The sequence below is a fragment of the Canis lupus genome, chromosome 4, assembly GCF_048164855.1.
Source record: "Canis lupus baileyi chromosome 4, mCanLup2.hap1, whole genome shotgun sequence".
Classification (NCBI taxonomy): Eukaryota; Metazoa; Chordata; class Mammalia; order Carnivora; family Canidae; genus Canis; species Canis lupus.
The window spans coordinates 67590821-67613352 of NC_132841.1; the positions used below are offsets into that span (position 1 = coordinate 67590821).

General features: G+C 41.7%; 1 long non-coding RNA gene and 1 pseudogene across 2 annotated transcripts; one reads left to right on the forward strand and one right to left on the reverse strand.

Annotated features, from left to right (window-relative positions):
• The first annotated feature begins 416 nt into the window (after positions 1–416).
• On the forward strand, positions 417–5526 carry LOC140631427 (tax1-binding protein 1 homolog; annotated as a pseudogene).
• A 5824-nt stretch (positions 5527–11350) lies between these two features.
• LOC140632573 (uncharacterized) lies at positions 11351–22372 on the reverse strand. Of its 2 annotated transcripts, XR_012030168.1 has the most exons (3): positions 22245–22372; positions 17286–17487; positions 11351–12873 (listed from the first exon to the last, which is right to left on the reverse strand). It is a non-coding gene; the product is annotated as an uncharacterized lncRNA (long non-coding RNA). The 2 variants fall into 2 exon arrangements; XR_012030167.1 differs by lacking the exon at positions 22245–22372 and having other exon boundaries at positions 17286–17715.
• Positions 22373–22532: the final 160 nt, after the last annotated feature.

Below are 22532 nucleotides of genomic sequence, written 5' to 3' on the forward strand. Positions count from 1 at the left end.
CTTGTTCAGTAGGAGAATATCAGATCTCTGCCAGCATTGTGACCAAAAGCCCAATGGAATTAACTTCCGCTGTTCCTGCCGGAATGCCTAATTCATCTAATCTGGTGTAGCAGCCACATCTAGGGTTCAGGGATACCAGGTAGAGGTGTCCTAAGGCCTGTTCTTTTACAACTAATATCTTAGTTTGGTCAAAGGTAGCTTGATGTTCTTTTACCCAATCCCAAGTCACTCCTTTTTTTTTTTTTTAACCAAATGGTATAGAGAGTGCAGATACACGAAATGTAGTCCTAAAGGGAGACCACCCAGGAGGAAATGTTTGAGAATCAGAGTCATATCTCCAGGAGAGATCAAGAATATTATGCCTCAAGACTACCTAAGTGTGTTACTAAACAGAAAGAGAAAATGGAGAGGGTGCTATGCTCAAGAAGCCTTCAGGTCATGGACTGGTCATCATAGTGGGTTTGTCCAAGAGAGTGTTAGTCTAGTTTACACACTGGGTAAATACAGTTATTATTGGAGAAAGGTAGAAACAAGACCCTGGACATTCTGGCCATAAAAGTTGAACTTAGTAAGAGACTTCTAATTGATTGTATTTTGATTGTACTTGATTGTATTTTGCGGTGACCTTGGGAAAAGAAGAGAAAATGGTCACAGGGAGGATGAGAGAATGGATCTCAAGCATCATAGATAGATCAGAATCTTTGATGACAAATCCAACAATTTGAAGGCTTACTCCCCTTAGAAATGGTCTGGGAGATATGAATGAGGGTGTTCTTTCCAGGCCAATGCCAAAGGAAAGGAAAGGAAAAGATGGAGAAAGTACTTCATGTTTAAAGTATCAAGCCGTGGGGCACCTGGGTGGCTTCAGCAGTTGAGCGTTTGCCTTTGGCTCAGGTAGTGATCCCTGGTCCTGGGATAGAGTCCTGCATCAGGCTCCCTGCAGGGAGCCTGCTTCTCCCTCTGCCTGTGTCTCTGCTTCTCTCTGTGTGTCTCTCATGAATAAATAAATAAAATCTTTAAAAAAATAAAAATAAATAAATTGGAATCTGGGGAGGCTTCTTTAACCTGTTGATGAAAGACTTTAGCACAAGACATTAAAAACTTAAACAGTAGCCAGTCATATTAGCAAGAGATAATAAAGGGTCAGAAGAAAGTTGTATACCAGTAGACGTTGGTCTGCTGGTGACAATCTAATGTGGAATGAGTTTATGTTTCCCAAAAGGGATACCATGAGCAGTCAGCAAAATCAAAACCATACATACCATACATCAGGCAAGTCCGATTGTTTTGGCAAGTTTACAGGTTTTAAGTTTGAGGATCCCATTAGTTCTCTCAATCTTGCCTGAAGTTTGAGGAGAATAGGGACAAGGATAATTCCAAGAAGTTTGCAAGGTTTTCATTAAGGTTCATATGATTTGCCTGGTGAAGGTGGGTTCTATGATCACTTGAGACTGGGAAAGATATACCAAGTGGTAAACACATTTTCTAAGAATTTCTTTGCTGCCATGAGGACATCAGCCTGGCAGCAGGGGGAACTTTCAGCCTATCTGGAAAACCACATACAATAACATATTTATAACCCATAAGAAGTGGCAGGTTCAAAAGGTCCAGAAGGAGGTCTGAAGCCTCTGGAATAAAAATTTACAGGATTATGGACTATGTCCCAGGATTATTGCTGGTAGACTGTTTTTGCAAAGTTATGGAATTTTTCCCACCAATGTCTATTCACAATTTGAGTCACTTTGAATGGACTAGGGTAGGAGAAGGAATGCAAAAACCAAAAACCAAAAAATGGGGTTTGCCAGGGAGTTGGGAAGAACCAAGCTGGTGTCTTGGGTTTCCCATAGCCCCGACTGTTCATTTAATTTTGTTTTTAATTTCTTTTAAAGATTTTATTTATTCACGAGAGACACACAGAGAGAAAGAGGCAGAGACTCAGAGGGAGAAGCAGGCTCCATGCAAGGAGCCCAACATGGGACTCGATCCTTGGTCTCCAGGATCACACCCTGGGCTAAAGACAGCGCTAAACCGCTGAGCCACCCGGGCTGCCCCGTTCATTTAATTTACAACTATTGTTCATCCATTTGAATTTCTCTGATTTAGGAGCAGTGTTGCCACATTACAAAGACATCAAGAAGGCAAAAGTTGGGCAATGAGGGGCCATTTCTTGCAAGAGAATGGACTTATCCACATGTACCACAATCTTACAAGTACAATATAAAGAAGTCTTAGTATTACTTATTTGACAATACTTCCTACGGAATTGACATATCAAATAAGCCTAATTTAACATATACCTTCCATTTATTTACATTTCACACAAGCATTGTTTAGCAAACACTTTGAAATGCTGCATGTCAAAAAGACTTCATTTACAATTTGACTTTGAGAAGTTTGTAAAGAATATTTAAGAAAAGGTTTTAAAGTGCTTGTCTAAATAGGACCACAGATTATTATGAAACTTAAAAGTTAAAGAAACTGGGCAGCCCAGGTGGCTCAGCAGTTTAGTGCTGCCTTCGGCCGGCCAGCCGAAGGCCCGATCCTGGAGACCTGCGATTGAGCCTCACGTCAGGCTCCCTGCATGGAGCCTGCTCCTCCCTCTGCCTGTGTCTCTGCCTCTCTCTTTCTCTCTCTCTCTCTCTATCTCTCATGAATAAATAAATTTTTTAAAATCTTTTTTTTTAAAGATTGGGAAAAAGCTGGATTTCTTGAGTTGAAAATTGAGAAAACCATGAAAGAATAAGACCTATTAACCATCAGAAAGAAAGATGTGGCCAACTGCAAGCAGAACAAGGGGGTCTTGTCAAAGTACCAAAAACTTAAAAATGGAAAACGAAGAATTTAAGAAGAGATACAATGATGCTACATCCAAAGCTCTCCAGCTTGAGGAAGATACGGTGTCAGTGACACACAAAGCGACTGAAAAAGAAATTGAATTAGACAGTTTAAAGGGCAAACTCAGGAAGGCAGAATATGAAAGAGAACAACCGGAATGTCAGTTGAAGATGGAGAAGAATGACAAGGAACTTTATAAGTACAGTTGAAGAATACTGAAACAGGAAATACCAAGTCCCTGTCAGAGATGGGGACTTTAAGGAATTTAGATGAGAATGAAGGTAGCATGACTACTAAGGAGCACCTGGCTAGCTCAGTCAGGGGAGTGTATGCCTCTTGAGCTTGGCATTGTAACTTTGAGCCCCATTGAAGTATAGAGATTCCTTAAATAAATAAACTTTTGGGGATCCCAGGGTGGCTCAGCGGTTTAGCGCCTGCCTGGGCACCTGCCTTTGGCTCACAGAGTAATCCTGAAGTCCTGGGATTGAGTCCCACATCAGGCTCCCTGCATGGAGTCTGCTTCTCTCTCTGCCTCTCTCTCTCTCTCTCTCTATCTCTCATGAATAAATAATTAAAGTATTTTTAAAAATAAATAAATAAACTTTTTTTTAAAAAAAGCATGAGGGCAGCCCAGGTGGCGCAGCGGTTTAGCGCCGCCTGCAGCCCAGGGCCTGATCTGGAGACCGTGGATCGAGTCCCACATCAGGCTCTCTGCATGGAGCCTGCTTCTCCCTCTGCCTGTGTCTCTGCCTCTCTCTCTCTCTCTCTCTGTATCTCTATGAATAAATAAATAAAATCTTTAAAAAAATAAAAATAAAAAATAAAAAAAGCATGATTACTCATTTCCAAGAAGAGATCAGAGCACTATTGTTCTGTTTGGCTGAAATGGAAAATCCACAAAGGGCTTTCTTGTTTCCAACCTCAAGTAAGGAAAAAAATATATTTTAAAAGGTTTTATTTATTTATTCATGAGAGACAGAGAGGCAGAGGGAGAAGCAAGCTCCATGCAGGGAGCCCGACGTGGGACTCGATCCCGGGCCCCCAGGATCACACCCTGGGCTGAAGGCAGGTGCCAAACTGCTGAGCCACCCAGGGATCCCAAAAAATATATATATTTTAAAAGGAGTAACTTCATAAAGCAGAGGGACAGGTTCAGGCAAATTGGCAAGAAGTTGTCTTTCTGGCCAAAAAACTTAGTGATGCTGTAAAACTGCAAGATAAAACAATGACAGATCTGCGTAGTGAGTGCACACTTGGAAAATGAGAAAGTAAAAAAAAGCAGTTAGCTGATGCAATGGCAGAAAAACTAAATGCTATGACAAAAAAAGACAAGGGAAAGACTGATACACTGAAATTCGAACTGAGAAGAGAGGTTGAAGATTTGAAGCTTTGCCTTCAGATGGCAGCAGATCATTATAAAGAAAAAAATCAAGGAATGCCAGAGCCTCCAAAAACAAATAAATAAACCTCCAGACCAATTAGCCAATAGCAACAGTGTCTTCACAAAGAAAATTGGGAATCAGCAAAAAAAGTGAGCGGTGCCTCAATAAACACAGGCCCAGCTTCTGCGGGCTTTACTGTAGATAGAAAGCCGCCGCTATCTGCAGGGAGACAGATTCGAACATTGTAACAAAGGGGCAAATCTGTGATGTGACCAAAGAAATTGCTGACCAGACAGAAAAATATAACAAAGGTAAATGACTCTTGCAGAATGAGAAAACAAAATTCAATAAATACGCTGATGAACTTGGGAGCATGGAGCTGAACTACGGGAAAGAGCAAGGGAAGATCGCAGGAAATACAACTGAAGTAGAGGACGTTTACAAACTTCAACTGGCAGAGAAAGACAAAGACAAAAGTGGTCTAACTTCACATTTGGGAAACCTGTCCAGGGAGAAGGAACTTAAAAGGAGACTAGAAAATCAAGCAGAGAGGAAAAATGGAAGGTCAGAATTCCCGGGGTCCTCAGCAGATCTCAGAGCATCTCAACACCTGCTCCGAACAAACTGGTCCTGTTGCTGCTGTGCCAAATACACAGCCAGTTCTGCAGGATGGTAACCCGTCTGGAACACAGGGAACAGATGGTGGTTTTTACCCAGATGAACCCTGAAGGCCACCTGTGAAAGTACCTTCTTGGGGACTGGAAGATATGTCTGCAGCCAGTCTCCAGGAAATCCTAGTGAGCCTGATGGTTGAGAAGACTCTGAGGATAGTAAAGAAGGTGAGAATGTACCCAGAGCTCCTGATCCTCCAAGTCAGCATTAGTGTGGGCACAGAACAGGCTTGTGCAAGACGCCTGGGTGGCTCAGTGGTTTAGCTCCTGCCCTCGGCCCACGGTGTGACCCCGGAGTGGGAGTGGGAGTCCCAGGATCAAGTCCCACTTTGGGCTCCCTGCATGGAGCCTGCTTCTCCCTCTGCCTATGTCTCTGCCTCTCTGTCTTTATGAATAAATAAACAAAATCTTAAAAAAACCCAACAGGCTTTTGCTTTGATTCCAGCTTTGACCTTCAGGAGAAGTGCCCCCTCTGTGAATTAATGTTCTCTCTCACCTAGGATCAGAGTGAATTGGAAGAAGATGTTGAAAGTCACTGGAAGGTGTGCCCCACATACAGGGAGCAGTTCCCTCCTAACTATGACCAGCGGGGCTTTGAAAGGCCCGTGCAGACCCATTTTGCTTTAAATTTTGACTAGTTACTTTTTGTCATGAGTTAGTAATATAGGTTAGCAATTTTTAAAAATCACCTCAAATAGACCACCATAGGGACAATAAGGTATCACTTCCATGCACCCTCTACCACACTTTTCTGAACAAGAGCTACTTTTGAGTTTGGTGTGACTAGGGTCAGGGTCAGTCATTGGCTTATCACTAAACATAGCTGTAATCTTTGTTAATCCTACCAGTTTAAGAAGTCTTTCTGTGTTTGTATCCTTATTTACTCCCCAGTTTGCAAAACCACGTGAATAAAGGAAATGGATTATTTCAATGTTACACACTGAAAAAGTACATATGTAGGGTATATTATTTAGCAGAATATTTACAAGGTTTTTTAAAATTTATTTATTTATGAGAGACACAGAGAGAGGCAGAGGGAGAAGCAGGCTCCACGTGGGGAGCCTGACGTGGGACTCACTCGATCCCATGTCTCCAGGATCATGCCCTGGGCTGAAGGCAGGTGCTAAACCGCTGAGCCACGCAGGCTGCCCTAATATTTACAAGTTTTTGTTCACCTTCTTGATTGAGAATAACTAAATATTATGTACTAAAAGTAATTTATCATAACTTTTTAAATTGTGTAAAGAAAATGTACACATTCTGTTATCAAAAGCATACCCAAAATTCCAAGAAAACTGTCCTTTTTAAAAGAGAGAAAAACCAAATTCTAATTTTGCGCCAGGTTACTTTTGATATTAAAATTCATTTTTAAGTAAATTAATTTAAATCTTAGCCAGTTTGACCACACAATAAAATTGTTTTTCAAAGATTCCTCTTCTGAGGCATCTGGGTGGCTCAGCAGTTGAGCATCTGCCCTTGGCTCAGGTCTGGATCTGGGATCCTGGGACTGAGTCCCACATCAGGCTCCCCACAGGGAACCTGCTTCTCCTTCTGCCTACATCTCTGCCTCTCTGTGTCTCTAATAAATAAATTAATAAAATCTTTAAAACAAAAGAAAAAAAGATTTCTTTTCTATAATCTTTCTCCAATATTCTTTTCTACATTCCAATTTTGTTGTGTTTTGCTTCTTTAAACAATCAGCCTTACTTTAAGACAAAATTACCTTCTTTTCCCTCAAGAAAAAATGCACTTGCATTCTTTACATCTTTTTTTACTGAGAATACTGGCATATGAAGATGCTTCCCTTATTATTTTCAGGAGGTTTAATTACATATTATTTAGAATTCTTAACCCTTTGGAACCTTAATTTTTAATGAAAACTACTAAGAAGTAATTGATGTAACTGAGTGTTACATCGGCATTCTTCAAATTTGCAAATCTATAAATATATTTCATAACTTTTTTTTTTTTTTTAGAGAGACGAGGGAAACAGAGGGAGAGGGAGAGACAGATTTTTAAGCAGGTTCCACGCCCACCACAGAACCCAATGTTCAGCTACACCTCACAACCTTGAGATCACGTCCTGAGTTGAGATCAAGAGTTGGATGCTTAACTGACTGAGCCACCCAGGAGCCCCTACATTACATAATTCCTAGAAGCATATGCCTTTTTCAATTTTCCCATAGAGGATTAACACAGCCAAATGCCTTTTATTATGAAAACTTGACAGATAAAACTGGGCCTGCATAAATGTGAGGTGTAAATGTGAGAGTGCGAATCTGCCTATCCTGCCTCCTCAGAGGGAATAATGTCATAGTGTCCCTCAGCATAGTGTCATCAATGTAATGCCAAAATGGCATCTTTCCCATTGTAAGGTATTTAATTCCTACAAAACTTGATAGCAGAGATTATGTGCAATCACAGGACTATTTAAACCTCCCATTGGGAACTGAGTAAATGTATACTGAGTCTCTTCAAAAGTGAAAGAAAATTGGGCCTGGGATTCCCACACAGTGGGGACAAAATAGAACATACTAGCTAGGTCAATGACTGCAGAGGATGTTGTTTGCGCCTGTTTCATGTCCTCAGTCAGTTCTATAATATTAGGAATTGGAGCCTTAATCGGGGAACTGGAGCAGTGGGGTTTGGATAGAGAGTCAATGGTGAGGAGTCATGCATTAGTGGGTGGCTTAAATACTGGCCAAACGGGGCGACTGAAAAGCGAGCTTTTGGGCTAATGACTCTTGTCTGAAGCATATCTTTAATGACCAGGCATAGGCCTTCAGTGTTCTGTTTAAGGCATTGTAAAGAGTGTTCACCATCTTGACTGGAGAAGAGGAATCACAGACATCCATTTGGCAGTCCCACTAGGAAGTAAAAGAGCTTGGGCTATTTATTTCATGTGGCATGGCATCCTGTTAATGCATCCATGCCTACAGTAAGGAAACAAAGAACCAGGGGGGCCACTGTCAGAGGAGGCCATTTGAAGTGAATGGTTCCAAAGGTTACATCCCAATGGGGCTATACATCTTTGATTATCATATCAGAAATGCCCTATAAGTAGAAGGACTTTCCCTTTGGGAATTGAGAGGGATTTCCTGGAATGACAGTGACTTGGGCCTTCTAATAGGGGAAAAAAGACAGATTTTTTTTTTTTAAGATTTCATTTATTTATTCATGAGAGACACACACACACACACACACACAGAGAGAGGCAGAGACACAGGCAGAGGGAGAAACAGGCTCCATGCACCGGGAGCCCGACGTGGGATTCGATCCCGGGTCTCCAGGATCGCGCCCTGGGCCAAAGGCAGGCGCTAAACCGCTGCGCCACCCAGGGATCCCCTCCTTCTTTTCTTTTCTAAGATTTTATTTATTTGTTCATGAGAGACCCACAGAGAGAGGCAGAGACACAGGCAGAGGGAGAAACAGGCGCCCCTTGGGGAGCCTGATGCGGGACTCCATCCCAGGAGCAAGACCTGAGATAAGGCAGATGCTCAATCCCTGAGCCACCCAGGCACCCAGAGACCATATTTCAAGTGCTCTGAAGAACTGCTCCGGAGCATGTTCGCTGTTGCAGATTAGATTTACGAAGAGCGCAAAGGGATAGTGGTACTTGCAAGCCGTTATATTAATATACTGTTATATTTTTAGAGGAACCTATTTTGGGAGCTTTTGTTTTTTAGAAATTTTTGTATACTGATAAAGAGAATGCACTGCTTTGTCTTGGAGAGATTTGGGATTCTCTTTCTCTTTCTTTTAGATACAACAACTTCAGTGAGGTGGCTATTGCAAAATTAAATCCTGATTTCACACGACCGAAAGTAGAAAGAAGTCGCTTTTCTCTTCTCTCTCTCACTTCATTTTTTAGAAGTCCTTTTTCCATCGGGGATACCGCCTTGTTGAATGTGAGAAAAAATAAACAAGTTCATATGATACTGATTTTTTGAAATTTTTTTGTTTTTCATGTGATTTTTTTTTTTGACATTGACAGAAATTTCACAAGTTCAAGAGTATACAACAACCACTAGAGAGGTGGAAATTACACGATTTAATCACGATTTCACAGAACTGGCTGGGAAAAAGACTTTTTTTTTTTTTTCCATCTCTCTCTCTCCTTTATAATTTTTTAGTTATAATTATTTTTTGCTGAAAGTCGTTTTTCCGCAGTGTATACCAACTTCTTGAATGTTTGAAGGAAATACACGATTTTATATGATTTTTTAAATGACATTAAAGGAAAGATACCGAGTTCAAAGTATACAACGATTTTCAGTGAGGTGGCAAAAGCAAAATCAGGATATCACATAAATGGAAGGACAAAGAAGTCGTTTTTCTCTTTTCTATCTCACTTTGTTATTTAGATGCCGTTTTTCCACAGGGTATACCGACATGTTGAATGTGAAAAAAAAATAAAGTATTTCATGTAATATTTATTTATTTATTTATTTATTTTTAATATATATAGATATATATTTTCATATGATATTTTTTGACATAATTGGCAGAAATTTTCCCAGTTCATTAGTATACAACGACTTCTAGAGTGGTGGCAATTACACGATTTAATCATGATTTCACAGAACTAGCTAGGAAAAAGACGTTTTTGTTTTTTTTTTCACTCGCCTTTATAATTTAATTTAATTTTTTATTTATAATTCTTTTTTGCAGAAAGTCGTTTTTCCACAGTGTATATCGACTTGTTGAATGTGAGAAAAAATAAACAAGCTCACGCAATATTTATTTTACTTATTTATTTTTATTATTTATACTTTCATTCATTTTCTGTTTTTTTGATATGATTTTTTTTGACATTATTGGCAGAAATTTCCAAGTTCACACATATACAACAGGTTTCAGAGACGTGGCAATTACATAATTTAATCATGATTTCACAGAACTGGCTAGGATAAAGACGTTTTTGGTTTTTTTTCACTCTCTCCCCTTTATAATTTAATTTAATTTTTTATTTATTTATTTATTTATTTATTTATTTTATTTTTTTTTAAACTTTTTATTTATAATTCTTTTTTGCTAAAAGTCGTTTTTCCGCAGTGTATACCAACTTCTTGAATGTTTGAAGGAAATACACGATTTTATAAGATTTTTTAAATGACATTAAAGGAAAGATACCGAGTTCAATAGTATACAACGATTTTCAGTGAGGTGGCAAAAGTAAAATTTGGTTATCACATAAATAGAAGGACAAAGAAGTCGTTTTTCTCTTCTCTATCTCACTTTGTTATTTAGATGCCGTTTTTCCACAAGGTATAGCGACATGTTGAATGTGAAAAAAAAATAAACAAGTTCATGTAATATATATATATATATTTATTATATTTATAGATACATGTTTTCATATGATATTTTTTGACATAATTGGCAGAAATTTTCCAAGTTCATTAGTTTACAACGACTTCTAGAGTGGTGCAAATTACACGATTTAATCATGATTTCACAGAACTGGCTAGGAAAAAGACGTTTTTGGTTTTTTTTTCCACTCTCCTTTATAATTTAATTTAATTTTTTATTTATAATTCCTTTTTGCTAAAAGTCCTTTTTTCGCAGTGTATACCAACTTCTTGAATGTTTGAAGGAAATACACGATTTTATATGATTTTTTAAATGATATTAAAGGAAAGATACCGAGTTCAAAGTATGCAACGATTTTCAGTGAGGTGCCTAAGTAAAGTTAAATCTGGATATCACATAAATGGAAGGACAAAAAAGTCGTTTTTCTCTTCTCTATCTCACTTTATTATTTAGATGCCGTTTTTCCACAGGGTATAACGACTTGTTAAATGTGAAGAAAAATAAAGAATTTCATGTAATATTTATTTATTTATTTATTTATTTTTAATATTTATAGATATATATTTTCATATGATATTTTTTGACATAATTGGCAGAAATTTTCCAAGTTCATTGGTATACAACGACTTCCAGAGTGGTGGCAATTACACGATTTAATCATGATTTCACAGAACTGGCTAGGAAAAAGACGTTTTTGTTTTTTTTTTTTTTCACTCTCTCTCCTTTATAATTTAATTTTTTATTTATAATTCTATTTTTGCTGAAAGTCGTTTTTCCACAGGGTATACCGACTTTTTGAATGTGAAAAAAAATAAAGAAGTTCATGCAATATTTATTTTACTTATTTATTTTTATTATTTATACTTTCATTTATTTTCTGTTTTTTTGATATGATTTTTTGACATTATTGGCAGAAATTTCCAAGTTCACACATATACAACAGGTTCCAGAGACGTGGCAATTACATAATTTAATCATGATTTCACAGAACTGGCTAGGAAAAAGACGTTTTTGGTTTTTTTTTCACACTCTCTCCTTTATAATTTAATTTAATTTTTTATTTATAATTCTTTTTTTACTGAAAGTCGTTTTTCCACAGTGTATACCGACTTGTTGAATGTGAGAAAAAATAAACAAGTTCATTCAATATTTATTTTACTTATTTATTTTTATTACTTATAATTTCATTTATTTTCTGTTTTTTTGATATGATTTTTTTTGACATTATTGGCAGAAATTTTCAAGTTCACACATATACAACAGGTTCCAGAGACGTGGCAATTACATAATTTAATCATGATTTCACAGAACTGGCTAGGAAAAAGACGTTTTTGGTTTTTTTTTCACTCTCTCTCCTTTATACTTTAATTTAATTTTTTATTTATAATTCTTTTTTTGCTGAAAGTCGTTTTTCCACAGTGTATACCGACTTGTTGAATGTGAGAAAAAATAAACAAGTTCATGCAATATTTATTTTACTTATTTATTTTTATTATTTATAGTTTCATTTATTTTCTGTTTTTTTGATATGATTTTTTTGACATTATTGGCAGAAATTTCCAAGTTCACACATATACAACAGGTTCCAGAGTCGTGGCAATTACATAATTTAATTATCATTTCTCAGAACTGGCTAGGAAAAAGACGTTTTTGGTTTTTTTTTCACTCTCCTTTATAATTTAATTTAATTTTTTATTTATAATTCTTTTTTGCTAAAAGTCGTTTTTCTGCAGTGTATACCAACGTCTTGAATGTTTGAAGGAAATACACGATATTATATGATTTTTAAAATGACTTTAACAGAAAGATACCGAGTTCAATAGTATACAACGATTTTCAGCGAGGTGGCAAATGTAAAGTTAAATCTGGATATCACATAAGTGGTAGGACAAAGAAGTCGTTTTTCTCTTGTCTCTCTCACTTTGTTTTTTAGAAGTCGCTTTTCCACAGGGTATATCGACTTGTTGAATGTGACAAAAAATAAACAAGTCCATGTGATATTCATTTTTTAATTTTTAATTTTATCTTTTTTTCATGTGATTTTTTTTCACCCAGCCAAGAAAATGCTGTTTCACCAAGGAGGCCTCAGATCAGGAGGTCTTGAGCTTTGCACAGATTAAACTGGCAAAGCCGACAGCGCTCCTACAGCCCGGGTACTTATGCCCCCCTGGGCTGGTGGGCGGGGCCAGGGACAAGGGGAAGCTGAGCGCTAACTAATCAGAGGACACAACGAAACAGATAAGGTGGTGAGGATACCTAGAACCCGCCGCCCCCCTGATCAAATCAAAGCGGAAACAGACAAAAAAGAAAAAAAAAAAAAACCCGAAATGAACCTGAAAAATAAGTATAATGTGTTAAAAGCATAAAGAGGATAGTTTTCAAGCCAAAGTTCTAAACCGAAAGAAAGTAGGTCTAAATCGTGCCGCCTACGATAATCCGGTCTTCTTACCCGCAGTCCCAGAGGAGGTCGATCTGAGAGACGGCTGCAACGACTAAACCAAACCGGTATTTGTTCCACCTAAAGGTATCTCCACAGGCAGACAGCGTCGCCACGATTAACAAATCGATTTCTCCAGGCTCATTAAACAAGAGCATAGCTAAATCAAGATTTCCTGGAGCAATTTGTGCACAAGGAATCTTTTCAGCCAGTGGACGCTGTCTTCTACTGGACTCTAGAATAAAAAACACAAAGAAGTTCAAACTTCCTATTGCAAAAACATGACTCCTAGGAATGACTAGACAAGGCAGGCTCTGTTGCACCGCCGAAACTTCTCACGATGAAGAAGCTGTTTTCAGCGGTATATACCGATTTTACAGGATTTCGTGTAATAAATGCTGGACCGACCTCTCGTTTCTAACTCCTCACTTATTATGACTAAGAAATAGAGTTTGTCCATATACACCGACTTTGATGGCATAATAAACAGAGATGCAGATAAATCTAGATTTACAGAAGTAGCTACGAAGAAGACAATATTTTCCCCAATTTATATCAACTTCCAGGGGATTTAGTAAATGGGGGCAGGGTCTCTCCCATGGCAAATCCAGCATTGGTAGGATTTAAAAATCGCTTTGCCAGCACACATCGACTTCTAAGAGCTTAAGGATGCAACCATAACTCAGGCGGAACACCCCAGAGCTTGCTGCAAATCAGAAAGGGCTTTAGCAAATACACATCGACTTCTGTGAGCCTGACGATCAAAAACAGCAAAGTCCGAATTTTCCAAAAGTTCGTATGAGTGTGAAGTTTTTGTAGTGTGTTGATGTGGGCTTCTGGACTTAGTGATAAAAAGCATGGCCAAGGTGGGCTTTCTATAGCAAGAAATTCTAAGCAAAACCATACAAAACCAGCTAAACAGGACAAGAGAATGGGTTTTGCCGATAGACTCGTACTTCTGTGGGACCCAACAACAAGGGTACTTGTTTCCAAACCACACTTTGCTACCTTCGAGTAACGACAGGCCTCAGAAACAGGCACAGCGTCCTGGAAAATCTGGACATATTCTCTCTTGAATTGAATTCCCGGGATCTTAGCTATCCCAGGCACGGTTCATTGGGACTCACTGCACCTGGAAAAGTGGGGCTCAGCTAAAGCTCCCAGCCTTATGCTAATCTCTAAACTGGGATCTGGTGGGAGGGAGAAATCTCCAAGGCAGGATTAAATACCGATTTGCCCAGAGTCCACGTGGACTCCTTTTCCTAAGGTGTTGCGGGCGTGGCAAAGCCCTTGATCTCCCTAAGCGGGATCTGCTGCGGCTGAGAAATGTCCTTCGCCGGTTTCCCCGATTTGTACAAGCTGTGGAGCGACCGAGCCCGACTTGCGGCGACCAGGAAATCCCGCGCCCCGCGCCGCGCAGTCCACATTTGCTAAAGGGAAGAAGTCGACGAGGACGGCGAGGTCTGGAGCCCCCGAGACCGAGCCCCGCGGCTCCAGCGGTGCCCGTCCTAAGGTCGGGGGAGGGGGCAGGCGGGGACGTCGCCGCGCTCGCGGGGAAAGGGAGCGCGCGGGCTCGTCTCGACCGGCTCGGGGACCGAGCGCCGCGCAGCCGCCCCCGAGAGAGCCGGTCGGTGACAGGAGGGAAGCTGCACCTTGACAGGGCCCGGGCGGCGTGGCTGGAGAGATGCCAACGGGGCCAGAGCGGCGGTGCTGGCCGCGAGAACCCGCGCTGTGCGGCCGGCGGTGCTGCGGCTGAGAAGCGTCCCCGCTGGCAGACGCCGAGACGCGGCCCGGGTCCGAGCTGTGACTCGCGCCGGCGGCTCGCGTCCCGGCCGGAGGGCGGCTCCGGGAGGGCTGGGAAGTGCGGGCACCACAAGGCCGGCGCTGGCGGCCCTGGGCGGGGCCAGGGCCCGACCCGGGGGCCGCGACGGTGCCCTGGGCTGGCCGGAGGCCCCGCAGTCCGCACCCGGACGCTGCTGGCGAAAGTGGCGCCGAGGAACCGGCGGCGGGGACCGGAGCAGGGCGGCCCCCCAGGGCCCCGGCCGGCCCCACCCCCGGCCCCCGGGTTTCGCGGCTCCGCTGGGGCCGCGAACCAAACACCCCGCTGAGCGAAGAGGGCCGAAGCCCGCAGAACACCCCGGCTCTGCGCCACCGAGTCCCCGCGGCCGGGACGCGCCAGCCGGGCTCTGCGGGCTGGAACCTGCGGCCGTGCAAGCGGGGGGGCCGGGGCGGCCGAGGCGGACGCGAGCCGACAGGGGGCAGCGGACCGCGCGGGGGGCAGCCAGGGCCGGCGCCGAGCACCGAGCATCAAGCGTGGAGCCCCGAGCCCCGGGCACCGAGCCCCGAGCCCCGAGCCGGGCGCACGCCGGAGGGGTCGGGCTCCGCGGAGGGCGCTGTGCTGCCCCCGCCCCGCCGCTGGGCTCGCGCTCCCGGCGTTAGGGATGCAGAGAAATCGCGGCTTGTAGTCACAGATGATCTCGGGTCTTGCATGCCTGAAACACATCTGGGTTTGCGTCTACAGTTCTGACAGAGAAAGAATTCATTTATTTAAAAGATCATTTATTTGTTTGTTTACTCAGGAGAGACAGAGACGTAGGCGGGAGGGAGAAGCTCCCGTGCAGGGAGCCCCATGCGGGACTCCATCCCAGGACCCTGGGATCACCCTCTGAGCCAAAGGCAGATGCGCAACCCCTGCGCCACCCAGGTGTCGCTGAGATATAATTTATACAGACATTCCCCCCTTTTTGGTTATTAAATAGAGCTCTTTAAAAAATATCACATATACATCATGCCAGCTGAAAGAAAGCCAACCTGCAAATATCTTAGTAAATGCTTTGATCCCCGTCTTACTGAGGACTCTCTAGCCCCGGAGGAGATCGGCTTGTCTTTTTTCTTTTTTTTTTTCTTTCTTTCCTTCTTTTCTTTTCTAAGATTTTATTTACTTGTTCATGAGAGACCCACAGAGAGAGGCAGAGACACAGGCAGAGGGAGAAACAGGCGCCCCTTGGGGAGCCTGATGCGGGACTCCATCCCAGGAGCGAGACCTGAGATAAGGCAGATGCTCAATCCCTGAGCCACCCAGGCACCCAGAGACCATATTTCAAGTGCTCTGAAGAACTGCTCCGGAGCTTGTTCGCTGTTGCAGATTATACATAGGAAGAAGGCAAAGGGAGAGTGGTACTTGCAAACTGTCTCTGACCAATACTTGGTCATACAAGGTATAATTTGTTTGGTTGTAGAGATGAAGGCTTACTAAGTTCCACAGAGACATGTGAAAGACCCTCAGATCATTTTAACATATGTTTCTGTCATATCTGATTTTGAAAAATATTGCTTGTATGCCTCCACTTAACCTTTTTCCCAGTTTGTTTTCAATATCTCCTTGAGATCACCTGAAATGGCCCACAGAAGGCTAACATCAGCAGTTTTAGTGCACAATAATATATATCCATACATAGGTATACATAAATGCCCAATGCAAATATTACAGCAACCATCTACAAATGTTAGCCATGTGTCAGGTATAATAATTCAAAATTCAAAAAAATAGCTGGGGACGCCTGGGTGGCTAGGTGGTTGAGTGGCTGCCTTTGGCTCAGAGCATGATCCTGGAGTCTTGGAATCCAGTCTCCTATCAGGCTCCCGGTATGGAGCCTGCTTCTCCTCCCTCTTCCTATGTCTCTGTCTCTGCCTGTCATGAATAAATAAATAAATAAACTCTTTAAAAAAAAAATAGCTGGGTCCAAACTGCATTTTTGGCAGATGGTGTAAGTTAAGATTAACTGCTGGGATGGGTACAGGTTTTCATTAAAGCTTTTTTTTTTTTTTAGATTTTAATTTTTTATTCATGAGACACCACACACACACACACACACAAACACACATGCGGGGGGGGGGGGGGCAGAGACATATTCAGAGGGAGAAGTAGCCCCCCTCCGCCCCTACCCCTCCACCCAGCAAGGAGCCCAATGCAGGACTTGTGACTCCAGGCGGCACTGGATCCAGGACTCCATCTAGACCCCCAGGATCATGCCCTGAGCCAAAGGCAGACATTCAACCACTGAGCCACCCAGGTGTCCCTTCAGTAAAGCTTTTTAATATACTGTTATATTTTTCGAGGAACCTATTTTCGGAGCTTTTTTTTTTTTTTTAGAAATTTTTGTATACTAATAAGAGAATGCATTCCTTTGTCTTGGAGAGGTTTGGGATTCTCTTTCTTTTAGATTTTATTTATTTATTCATAAGAGACTCAGAGATGCAGACACTTAGGCAGAGGGAGAAACAGACTCCCTGCAGGGAGCTGGATGTGGGACTCAATCCCAGGACCCCGGGATCTTGACTTGACCCAAAGACAGATGCTCAACCACTGAGCCACCCAGGTGCCCCTGGATTCTCTCTTTTTAAGAGTATCCCTGAAACAGACTTACTTATCAAAATTAATGCTTCCCCAAAGTGGCTGCTGCAACTTCAAACTATCCACAAGTTTACCCATTTTTCAAAAAGGCACAAGATCCTGCTCCAAGTTTTGGATTAGGTGGAACCCATTTCCTAAGACAACAAATCAGCGGAGAACCCAGGAATATTCCACTGCCCCTAAACCCAGGAAAGCAAGGGCATTCTCTCCTTACAGACAGGAGTGTGACTTACCAACAAAGCAAGGAAGTTGCTCAGTCAGTTGCAGAGGTCACCACACAGGGAATGGAGCTTGGATTTGGGAGAGATCACCTGGAACTCCAGGATCAGCAAGGAAGCAGTGAGTACTACGGACTCCACACGTACAGCACTCAGTTACTCACTGGACTCCGGGTTCCTCGGGGTCTTTTCCAAATCCCACTTCTGGCGCCAGTCGCTGCACACAAATTTTTACCAAAAAGTCAATATAAATATTTTTGTGAGTAAGAAGCAAACTGTTCATAAAGAAGGAAAATTCAAGGGCAAATGTGGTCTGAGGTTCAGGGCTTTAGTGTTACAGGGTGGTTTCTAAAATGATAGTGAGGAACCTGCCCTTTACAATGATTGGTTCTTACAATGGAGGTTTCCAGGTGGCTGGGGGTTGATTAAGTGACTCTTATACCATATTGGAAAGATATGCTTCATTTATGAAAACCAGACACATTTGTAAGAAATAACCTAAGTTTTGCTGATGTTCATGGCATCAGTTAATTTAATTTGCTTATGTGGCTAATTGTTAGGTTTGCTTGGGAGATTTTCAAACCTAGTCTCTATTTTATTATATTTTAGCACCTCGAAAGACAAAAGCAGCCCTGACATCCAAGAGCTCGATGTTGCTATGTATGATGCCTGTGTTGCCATGAGTTAGCCTGAGAATCATAGGTAGGCACTGGTGTTCTTAGGTTGAATATAAACAGTTTCCTAGAACATCACCATCACACAGGGTCATCCTGTGTCAATAATCAAGACAAAAATACTCTCTAATCATATCTGATCAGAGGCAAAAATGTGAATATTATCCTAACCACAAAAAGAAACAAAGATGCCTGTCTTCGATGATACCAAGTGGACTGCCTTTTATTTTATTTTATTTTATTTTTTTATTTTATTTTATTTTATTTATTATTATTTTTTTACCAGTTTTAGGCATGCTCTCTGTCTGGACTTCTATCCTTCCAGAGAGATTAATTAAGATATTGAATCATCGGGGGCCCCTGGATGGCTCAGTTGGCCAAGCATCTGACTCTTGATTTCTGCTCAGATCATCATCTCAGAGTCCTGGGAGTGAGCCCCACATCAGGCTCCCTACTCAGTGGGGAGTTTGCTTGAGGATTTTCTCTCTCTCTCTCTCTCTCTCTCTCCCCCTCTCTCCCTGCTTGCACATGCTCTCACTCTCTCTCTCTCTCAAATAAATCTTTAAAAAATATAGTAAATCATAAAATTACCCCTGACTCCACACAGGGATATAATGCAGAGAAAAAGTTGTTTGCTGAAACCCTCCACAAGGTCGGTAAACAACCCCAACACATCCTATAACATGTCAAAACCCTCATATTGAGGCACCTCATGGTTCCCCCATGGCATAAGTTCATCTTGTGTAATGAGTAATAAACCACCTTATTCAACTGCACGTGTATTCCTGGTGGTCTTTGCCTGGAGCACATTGACAATTAAGGGATTAATGAAATCAATATATACCAAGGGCTTAAGGAATTAATGAAATCAGTATATGCCAAGGACATTAGCGGTTCTTTATTTAAGTAGTTTGATCTTTCTGATTGGCTTTTATTTCAAATGAAAGCATATAAGAAAGGGATGGCCTAAAGTTGAAGTGGACGCATTGCCAGGAATTTGTTTTTATTTTGACCTTTCCCCCTAGGTTTTAAGAGTAATACTTTTATTCTTTGGGGAATATACATTATGTATTTATTATTTTTTTAAATTAAAAAAAAATTTTTTTAATTTATGATAGTCACAGAGAGAGAGGCGCAGAGACACAGGCAGAGGGAGAAGCAGGCTCCATGCACTGGGAGCCCGATGTGGGATTCGATCCCAGGTCTACCAGGATTGCGCCCTGGGCCAAAGGCAGGTGACAAACCGCTGCGCCACCCAGGGATCCTACATTATGTATTTCAACTCATTGGTAGGGGTACCCGAGTGGCTCAGTTGGTTGAGCAACTGCTTTTGGCTGAGGTCATGCCCCCAGGGTCTTGCTGGGAGTCTGCTTCTCCCTCTCCCTCTGTTCCTCCTCCCTCCTCTCCACCTTGTACTTTCCCTTACTCTCTCTCTCTCAAATAAATAAACAAACTCATTGTTAAAGAAAGCTTGACCTGATATGTGATGAGGCTATGTACAGTGTTTATTTATCAATTTTAAAAAATTGTTGATATTCCACACTCTAAATTATGACCATTTTCAGTTTGTTGGAATACTTTTTAAAATTTGCTTATTTATGAGAAACAAAACAGAGAGGGAGAGGCAGAGACATAGGCAGAGGGAGAAGCAGACTACCTGCCAGGAGCCCAATATGGGACTCCATCCCGGATCCCAGCATTATGCCCAGAGCCAAAGTCAGATGCTCAACTGCTGAGCCACCCAGGTGTCCATGTTGGAATACTTTTATAGGGGCATGGTTCTTGGGGTGCCTGGGTGGCTCAGTTGGTTGAGCATCTGCCTTTGGTTCAGGTCATAATCTCAGGGATGGAGGGAGCCCTGCACTGGGCTCCCTGCTGTTGGTGGGGGAGCTGCTTCTCCCTCTGCCTCTGCCTCTCCCTCTGCTCCTGCTGTCTCTCACTCTCTCTCAAATAAATAAATAAAATCTTTTTTTTTTTTTTAAGAAATCAGTTCTAGAGGAAAATTTACTTCATAAGAATCTTTATGCTACCTGTTTGATCAATATTTCTATATTCTTTAAAATGTTGTACCAAATTAAAAAAAACCACTTGCTCAAATGACTGGTGTCTCCCCGCTCCCAAGTGTCCTCCCCACTGCCTGCCACTTGCTAGGCTGTACACCTACTACCCTGGTGCCTTAAACATTTCCCTTCTCAAACCTACCACTACATCTTTGCTTATTGCTGTGGATTTTAATATGAATTTGAATCATATGATCTGAGCCTCATATGTACAAACATAATGATAATATGTACATGATAAAGGTGTATTGGGCCCAGTGCCTGGGAAAATTAGAAATGATGCTGGCAGTGTACCTAGCATAACACTTGAAACACAGGTGATTTCTCTAATGGACACAACTACTTAGAACTACCCAGAATGGCCTCACTTGGCCAGTCCTTCCACTTCTTCCTTGCCTGTGTACCACTTTAAACTCTACATTCAGTTAGAAAGCATCACATTCCTGTCAGTTTTCACTTATAACCATTTTTATTTTTATTTTTTTAAAGATTTTATTTATTTATTCATGAGAGACACAGAGAGAGAGAGAGAGAGAGAGAGAGAGAGAGAGAGGCAGAGACACAGGCAGAAGGAGAAGTAGGCTCCATGCAGGGAGCCCGATGTGGGAATTGATCCCTGGTCTCCAGGATCACACCCTGGGCCTAAGGTAGGCGCTAAACAGCTTAGCCACCCAGGGATCCCTATTTCTAAAATAGATAATCAGAAAGAGAAGAATGGATGATTCTTTCTCTTTCTTCTTTGCTTTCTTTCTTTTCTTTCTTTCTTTCTTTCTTTCTTTCTTTCTTTCTTTCTTTCTTTCTTTCTTTCTTCCCTTTCTTTCTTTCTTCCCTTTCTTTCTTTCTTTCTTTCTTTCTTTCTTTCTTTCTTTCTTCCCTTTCTTTCTTTCTTCCCTTTCTTTCTTTCTTTCTTTCTTTCTTTCTTTCTTTCTTTCTTTCTTTCTTTCTTTCTGATTTTATTTATTTGAGAAAGAGAGAAAGCACAAGCAGAGTGAGCTGCAGGCAGAGGGAGAGGGAGAAGCAGGCTCCTCACTGAGAAGGGAGCCCAATGCGGGCTCCATCCCAGGACCCTGAGACCAAGACCTGAACCCAAAGCAGACCTTTAGCCACTCAACCGGACTGAGCCACCCAGGCACCTGGGAAGATCTTTCTTAAAGCAAAATTCCAATGAACAAATGTGTAGAGAGTGCTACCATTGGAAAATCTTTTTGCAACCAATACATTAAAAGTTTATTTGGACAGGAGTTGCCAAAGGATACTAAATATGGAGGGGGGACTTTAATGAAAGCAGAATATTTGCTTTATCTCAACTTGTCTGCCTTCAGATTGCTTATTAGTTGTAGGGTAGGGGTGGTGGGGATTGTAAGTCTGCAGTGGAGACATCATATAACACCTTGTTGGCATTATGAGAGTTAACACTGCCAGTGGGAGGCACACAGAGATTGTATACTTTCAAGTGTGATGCTTTGAAATTACACAAAATCCCTTATACAGTATTCTAGCCAGAGATGCATAATGCCAATCTAATTGTAAGGAAACATCAAACAAATCCAAATTGAGGACTATTCAGTAGAATAACTGGCCCTATTCTTGAAACTGTCAAGGCCATGAGAGAGTAGGGAACTCCTCTGTCTTAAACAAGAAAGACGAAGCAGGATAAATAAATGCAACATTTATTTCTGGACTGGATTATGAACTGGAGGAATAAGTATGACATTAAGAATATTTTTGGGGGGCACGTGTGTGACTCAGTGGTTGAGCATTTGCCTTTGGCTCAGGGCATGATCCTGGGTCCTGGGATGTAGTCCAGCATCAGGCTCCCTGCATGGAGCCTGCTTCTCCCTCTGCCTGTGTCTCTGCCTCTCTCTCTGGTTCTCTCATGAATCAGTAAATAAAATCTTAAAAAAAACATTTTTGGGAAAATTGACAAAATTGGACTCTGGAGTTTAGATTACATAAAAGTATAGTATAGAGATTAAATGTCCTGAATCTGATAATTGTACTGTACTTAAGGCAGAGTAAGGTACCACTGAAACCTTTACCTATAGCGGGACATACTACATGCAAATTGTGTGTATATGTGCCTGAGAGACTGAGAAAGAGTAAGAAAGAGACAGAGATAGAGAGAGATCAAATGTGGCATATTGAAAACTGAGGCATAGGAATAAAAGGTATGTTGGATTTCTATATTCTATTCCTGCAAAGTTTAGATTATTTCCAAGAGAAAATCTTTAAAAAGTCACCTTCGTGAGCGCTGGGGTGGCTCAGGTGGTTAAGCAGCTGCCTTGGGCTCAGGTCAGGATCTCTGGGTTTGAGGCCCAAGTAGGGCTCCCTGCTCAGCCTGCCATCTGCTTCTCCCTCTCCCTCACCCTCCGTTGCCTCCCCACCCCTTGTGCTCTGTCTCCTCTCAAATAAAGAAATAAGATCTTTAAAAAAAAAAAAAAGTCACCTTAACTCCTAACTCTGGGAAAGGAACTAGGGGTGGTGGAAGGGGGGGTGGGCCGGGGGGTGGGGATGACTGGGTGGCGGGC